Raw genomic sequence first — 7,673 nt, forward strand, 5'->3', positions numbered from 1 at the left:
AGACTGCTTCTCCCTCTCCTACTCCCCCTGCTTGTGTTCCTGCTCTCGCTGTCTCTCTCTCTGTCAAATAAATAAATAAGATCTTAAAATAATAATAATAATAATAACAGCCCCTTAAACTCAAGCTTCCAGGATGGATCCTTGTAGCCTCCCTTTGAGGTGGACAGGACTGGAATTATTACACATTTGACAGAAGAGTAAATAGGGATAAGCACTTGCCTGAAGCTTATCCCCACAGCTCACACCCAGATAGGAGGTTTGACGTCCGGTGGTCATGTGGTATGAGGATCAGATGATGAGTATTGCGCTCTGAGATCCTGGCTCCTGGGGGTAGAAGAGGAGGGTCCGGAGGGAGGACAAAGAGCTTGGCATCACTTACCCATGGCGGTCTGAGGCTAAATGTTGGTAAGTCTCTGCCTTGGCATCCATTTATCTACTGCTATGTACCAAACCACCCATGCTTGGTGGCATAAAACAACAATAAACCTTATTATTATCTTTTGGTGTGGGGGTTGATTGAGCTCAGCTGGGCAGTTCTTGCTCTTGGCCTCCTGTGTGGTTGCGGTTAGATGGTGGCTGGACTGGTGTCATCTTAAAGGCTTCCTCACACACGTGGCTGCCAGCTAGTGCTGGCTATCAGCTGGGACCTCAGTGAGGCTGTCAGTAGGAAACTGCATGTGGCCTCTCCATGGGGCCTGGCCTTCCTCCTAGCATGGTAGCTGGGTTCCAAGGGGGAGTGTCCCAAGAGAGAGCCAGGCAGAATTGGCATCACCTTTTATTCTTTTTAACTGTTTGTTTTTTTTTTTTTCTTTTTAAGATTTTATCCCTGGGGCGCCTGGGTGGCTCAGTCGTTAGACGTCTGCCTTCGGCTCGGGTCGTGGTCCCGGGGTCCTGGGATTGAGCCCCGCATCCTGCTCCACGGGAAGCCTGCTTCTCCCTCTCCCACTCCCCCTGCTTGTGGTCCCTCTCTTGCTGTGTCTCTCTCTGTCAAATAAATAAATAAAATCTTTTAATAAAAAAAAGAAAAAAGGTTTTATCCATTTATTTGAGAGAGAGAGAGAGGACAAGTGGTGGGGAGGGGCAGAGGGAAAGAGAAACAGACTCCCCACTGAGCCGGTAGCCCAACATGAGGCTCAACCCCAGGACCCTGAGATCATGACCCGAGCCGAAGGCAGACGCTTAACTGACTGAGCCATCCAGGCGCTCCTTTTAACTATTCTTTAAAAAAAATTTTTTTCTAGCTTTATGGAGATATAATTGACAAAGAATGTTGTGTAAGTTTAAAGTATACAGGGGCACCTGGGTAGCTCAATTGGTTAAGTGTCTGCCTTCGACTCAGGTCATGAGCCAGCCCCCTGGTCGGGCTCCCTGCTCAGCGAGGAGCCTGCTTTTCCCTCTCCCTCTGCCTGCCGCCCCCCCCCCCCCCCCCGCTGCTTGTGCTCTCTCTCTCTGTCAAATAAATAAAATCTTTAAAAAAACAAAATGTACAATGTGATGATTTGACAATCATACGTATTGTGAAAAGATGAACACAATAAGGTTAGTTAACTGTATAGCCATCATTCACCTCACTTAATTATCAGTAATTTTTTTCTTGTGGTGGTAATGGTGGTGATGAGAACCTTTAAGATCTACTCTCTTAGCAACTTTCAGGTATACAATACAGAGTTGTTAACTACATTAGATCCCAGAACTTACTCATCTTATAACTGGAAGTTTATGCCCTCTGACCAACATCTCCCCATTTGCCCTACCTCCCAGCCCCTGGCAACCACCATTCTACTCTGTTTCTATGAGTTTGGCTTTTTGACATTCCACATACAAGCAAGACATGCCTTTCTCTGTCTGACTTATTTCACTTATAATGCCCTTGAGTCCATCCATGTTGTCCCCAATGGCAGGATTTTCTTCGTTTTTTTTTTTTTTTAAGATTTATTTATTTTAGAGAGAGAGGGGTGCCTGGGTGGCTCAGTTGGTTAAGCATCTGCCTTCAGCTCGGGCCATGCTCCCAGGGTCCTGGGATCGAGCCCCGCATCGGGCTCCCTGCTCAGAGGGGAGCCTGCTTCTCCCTCTGCCTGCTGCTCCCCCTGTTTGTGCGCTCTCTCTCTGTCAAATAGATAAAATCTTTAAAAAAAGAAAAGAAAAAAACACAGAGAGAGCGTGTGCACATGTGAATGAGGGGAGGGGCAGAGGGAGAAAGAGAAAGAGAATCCGAAGCAGGCTCCACGCCCAGCACAGAGCCTGGTGCGGGGCTCCATCTCACAACCCTGAGAGCATGACCTGAGCCGAAACCAAGAGTCAGACACCTAACTGACTGAGCCACTCAGGCGTCCTAGGATTTCCTTCTTTTTATGACTGAATAATATTCCATTGTGTGGGAAAAAGTGGCTTTTTTTTTCTTTATCCATTCATCCATCGATGTATACTCAGGTGTTTCCATGTCTTGGCCATTTTTTGGTATCACCTTTTATGATCCAGCCTTGGAATTTATATCGGCATCACTTCCACCATACTGTTATTTGAAGCAGTCACAAAGACCTAGTCAAATTCAAGAGAAGGGGCCATAGATTCTACCATTTGATTGGAGAGTGACAAGGTTCTAGAAGAGCATGAGGGATGGGAGATATTGATGTGATCACTTTTGAAAAAGTATACTCTACTACACCAAATAAGGAGGTGGGGAGCTCTGGAGTCAGATGCCTGGGTTAGAATCCCGGCAGTACCCTTCATGACTCTGAGTCTCGTTTCCTCATCTATAAAATGAGACTAATAATAGCACCTGTTCCGTGTGATTGCTCTGAGGATTGAATGAGTCAAGGTCCCAAAGAGCAGGGTAACTGGCACATGGCCAGTGTTCAGTCAATATCACTGTTGTTGGGATAGGTCATCATGCTAAGCTCTGACGAGTGTGAGTCACCATACCAGGCCATTGCCTGTTTGTATATGTGTGAGGAAGCCTGGAGTTATGTTCAAGAATGTGTGTGCACGTGGGTCCATGCACACATGCCCAGAGGAGCTGAATGAGTGAGTATATGTGTCAGGATGAGCACTTATCCAGGTGGGCATCTTGAGTGGAGGCCTGCCCATGCAGGACAGCACATGCAGGACCATGGGTAAGTATGAGCATGTGAGACAGGGGAGTGAGAATGACGGAAGGTGAGTGTATGTCCACAGCTGTGCACAGTTACTACTGGCTGTGGGTAGATTGAGCCATGAAGGTCCATGAGAGTGTGGGATATGGCCAAGCGTATGTGTTAGATTTTGTGTATGTATGTGCATGAGTATGTGTGTTTTCTGAAACATATCTGTCCATGCTTGATGCGGAAAAAATGAGAAGATGTAGAAACAAAGAATGCTTTTAAACCTTCCCAGCATGTTTGAATCAAATGAACCCTTGGGAACTGTGGCCAGCTGGAAAGACAAGGCAAGCCAGGTGGAGTGGTGTGGAGAAAGGCTTTTCTGAGGTTCCTAATCACACTTGGGCTGAGAACCAGGGGCCCTCTTAGGGCCAACAGCTTCCCACAGAGAGTTGCCTCTTCATCTTGGATGACAGCTCCACATCTGGGCTCTCCTCCTCCTCATTCCCATCGCTATTAGTAGGTAATTTGTTCATTCGTTCAAATTTTTTTTTAGTCATCTAGTTTATTCCTTTTTTTTTTAAGCTTTAATTTTAATTCCAGTTAGTTAACATACAAATGTATGGGGCACTTCATGAATTTGCCTGTCACAGGGGCCATGCTAATCTTCTCTGTATTATTCCAATTTTAGTCTATGTGCTGTCGAAGTGAGCTATTGATTCAAATATTTATTGAATACCTACCATGGACCAGGAACTATGCTAGAGGCTGGGGATAAAGCCCCTGTCCTAGAGGAGCTAATGTTTTAGTTGGAGGGGGTATTATATACACAAACACATATATCAGGGACAAAACATCACATCAAGTGGTGGTGAGTGCCATGAAGGAAAATGAGAGGGTCTCCTGACTTGAGAGATGGGAGATACTCTAGAGAGGAGGTCAGGGAGGCCTGTCTGAGGAACAGAGACCTGAGTGTTGAGGGGAAGACATATATTTTGGGCAAAGGGAGCAGCAAGCACCAAGACCTTAGGTGAGAATATGCCTGGCACATTCCAGGAGTGACGAGGACACCGTTGAGGCTGCAGTGAAATGAACTAGGGGCAAAGGAGAGGAAACTGGGTCAGTCATAAAGCTGCGAGGAGATGGAGAACCGTGAGCTTCAGCAGGGGAGCCCGACTCTCCTTTTCCTTTGCCTTTTCCACCATCCTCACGTGTTCCTTTTCTGTGGCTGCACCAACTTATTGTGGACTGGTGGTATAAAACAACTGAAATTTTTCTTGCAGAGTGATGGAGACCAGAGTCCAAAATCAAGGTGTCAACAGGGCCATACTTGCTCTGAAGGCTCGAAGGGAGAATCCTTTCTTGCCTCTTCCAACTTCTGGTGGCTCTGAGAGTTCGGTGGTTTATGGCCACTTCCCTCCAATCTCTATCTCCATCTTCCCATGGCCCCCTCTTGTCCCTCTGTCTCTTCCCTCTTCTTGTTTCTTCTGAGGATGCTTATCTTGGATTGAGGATTTAGGGCCCATCCAGATAAACTCATCTCAAGATCCTTAACTGAATTGCACCTGCAATTCTGGTTCTAGAGTTAGGACACAGGTATATCTTTTGAGGGGCCACTGTCAACCCACTGCACTTCATTTTTCTAGGATCTAAGGCAGACCAAGGAGGGCCTCTGTGGGTTTGTTTCCACCTTTATAGAAGGGACAATGGCATGGATTCCTGGGGTTGTCAAGAGGGAAAGATGAAGTCATGAATAAAAAGGTGCCCCACATATGTTGGTGCTCAATATTGAACTGTTATTATTGGGGGATGTCCCCATGAAATTAGTCACTTTATCAAGTTTCTTGAGCTTCTACTGAGTGCAGTGCCTCTATTAGGCACCATGGGAGTCGAAAAGGAAGGGGCAGGCCCAACATCAGATCCCCCTCCTGACTCTGCTCTGGTTGGCAAAGAGTACCTGCCACCCTCACCCTTTGTGATGGTTAATTTTATGTGTCAACTTGATTGGGCCACAGGGTGTCCAAATTAAACATTATTTCTGGGTGTCTCTGTGTGTTTCCAGATGAGAGTAGCATTTGAATCAGTGGTCTCAGTAAAGTAGATTGTCTTCCTCAATGTGGGTGGGCATCATCTAATCCATTGAGGGCCTGAAGAGAACAAAAGGTGGAGGATGGGAGGATTTGTTCCCTTCCTGACTACTTGTTTGAGCTGGGACATTGGTCTTCTCATGCTCTTGGACTGAATTACACCACTAGGTTTCCTGGGTCTCCAGCTTGAGGATGGCAGATCATGAGACTCCATCTCTGTAATCATGTGAGGCAATTCCTCAAAGTAAACTACTCTTTTTTTTTTTTTAACATGGATGAATCTCAGATACTAAACTGAGTGAAAGAAGCCAAACAAAAAAGAGTACATGCTGGATAATTCCAGTTGTATGAAGTTCAAGAACAAGCAAAACTAAAGTATGTTTATAGAAATTAGGACAGTTGTTACTTTGGCAGGGGGACTGGGGAATCTAACTGGGAAGGGACATGAAGGAGCCACGTAGGGATCTGAAAATAGTCTGGGTAGAGGTTACATGGTTTTAACAAAAGTAAAAATACATGAAGCTGGACGCTTAGGACAGGTGCATTTTATTTACTTAACTGTACATATGCTATATCTCAATCACAACATTGATAAGTCTGCCAATACCAAATGTTTGACAACAATGAGGAGTACCAGGACTTCTCATGCTTTGTTCGTAGGGGAGAAGTAAATACACACAACCTCTCTGCGGAGCCAATTAGCAATAACTTGCAAAGTTGAAGCCGTGCATGCCCACCAGTTCTGTTCACAAGTCTATACCCAAGAGAATATCACACATGTGCATGAGAAGACATGCACAACACTGTTCATTGCATCATTGTTTGTAAATGTGAAATATTGGAAGCAACCTGAAGGTCCATCAACAGGATAACAAGATGTGGTGTACTCATGTAATGTAATTATACGTACCAGGTGGGTTAGAGAGAAGAGGTAGAGAATCATGGGTAGTAGGGCTAGAAGGGCCTCAAAGATCAAGTCCATGCTCTATTTTAGACATAATGATACTGAGGCCCAGAGAGGCTGACTGATTTGTCCAGGGTCACACAGCACATTAATGAACAAGTCAGGGGAGGCCTAGGTTTTCATATTCCCAACCCAGTACTCATCCCTAGGGATAGAAAAGAAAATTAGTTATAATCCCTGTTCGGGGAGCTTCCTTGGGGGCAGGAGGCAGTTTCACACGTGGGGATGGTAAGCACAATCATGTTTTGGGTGTAGGGACACTCTGCCCACAGAGATGTCCTATGGCCAGCTCAACATCCAGCTGCCCCATCAAAAATCTTGGGACATCTTCACCATTCTCTGAGACCAGGCCAGGATTGCTCAGGGACCTTCAGCAGGTGCTGCCACCAAAGGGAGTTGGGGCAGAATGAAGATATGGATGCCAGGCTCTTCCCATCAGGATCTAAACTCAATTTTCATCCTGGGCCCACGCCTGCCCTGCCTGTAACACTCCCCCACTCAGCCATTCCATCACTCCTTGGTGCTTCAGGCTTCCCTATCCCTGGTCCCACCCACATAGGTCCTTGTTTTAGATGTTTCCTCTGTGGCCTCAGAACCTCTTTTTCTATACAAAGCACACTTCTTGACCTTCCCAGAATGTTTCCTTTCAGGGCCACTGTACTAGAGTAAAAGGGGCACCCTGACTTGAGGTTGACTTTACTTGGAGGAAGGATACTTTGTAAAATTTGTCCAGAGAGATATCCTGATCTTCACAGAGGTCCTTATAGCAGCCTTATTTCCACTCCTGAGCCTTCAGAAAGGGTACCACATCCCCTTAGGTCCTCTCAAGCAGAGGGCTCTCATTTCCTGTCAACTCCATGCATCTCAGAACCTTCTCCATTCCCTAGTGTTCCTTGCACATCGTTGCTTCAATTGAACTGCCTGAGCCTCTCTTTCCTCAGGTGCGGAGTGGAGATAGTCAAATATTGCCAAAGAATGCTCTTGGTTGCAAGTAATAGGAAACCAGACCAATGGTAGGTTAGGGGACTTTGTCTTACAGGAAGTCTCAACACAGGGGGCTGCTTGGGTTTTTTCACTGGCTTAATGATGTCATGGCCAGGGTCTCTGTGATTTTGTTGGCGTTTTCCTCCTGTTGTGGCCTCATGGAATATGTTGTTCCATGGATGACATCATGTCCATGTGCCAGGTAGAAGAAGAAAGTAAAGGAATGAAGGATGAGCAACCTGAGTCTGTTCTTGGAAAGCCAAGGTGTTCCCAGAAGTTTTACCCAGTGGGCAGTCTCTGCTGTCTCATTCGCCAGAACTTTACACAGTGCCCCCCTTGCCTAGAAGGTAGCTAGAGAGGATATTGATGAGGTCAGTCACTGGCCAACAGTATCCACACACACACACACACATCTACCTCTTGGGGGTGATATGAGGATTACAAGAGTATAGTGCAACCAGAATAGCTAAAATGTTAAAAGGCTGACAATATCAAGTGTTGATGAGAATGTGGAGCAACTAGAACTCCCATACATTATTGGTAAGAGAATAAATTGGTACA

At 46.0% G+C, this 7,673-nt stretch overlaps 1 pseudogene; it reads right to left on the reverse strand.

Moving 5' to 3' along the window:
• Positions 1 to 3,693: 3,693 nt before the first annotated feature.
• Positions 3,694 to 3,792, reverse strand: LOC114220853 (U6 spliceosomal RNA; annotated as a pseudogene).
• Positions 3,793 to 7,673: the final 3,881 nt, after the last annotated feature.

Source organism: Eumetopias jubatus, unplaced genomic scaffold (assembly GCF_037043125.1).
Source record: "Eumetopias jubatus isolate StellerSeaLion01/CBP00866 unplaced genomic scaffold, mEumJub1_p1.0 scaffold_9, whole genome shotgun sequence".
Classification (NCBI taxonomy): Eukaryota; Metazoa; Chordata; class Mammalia; order Carnivora; family Otariidae; genus Eumetopias; species Eumetopias jubatus.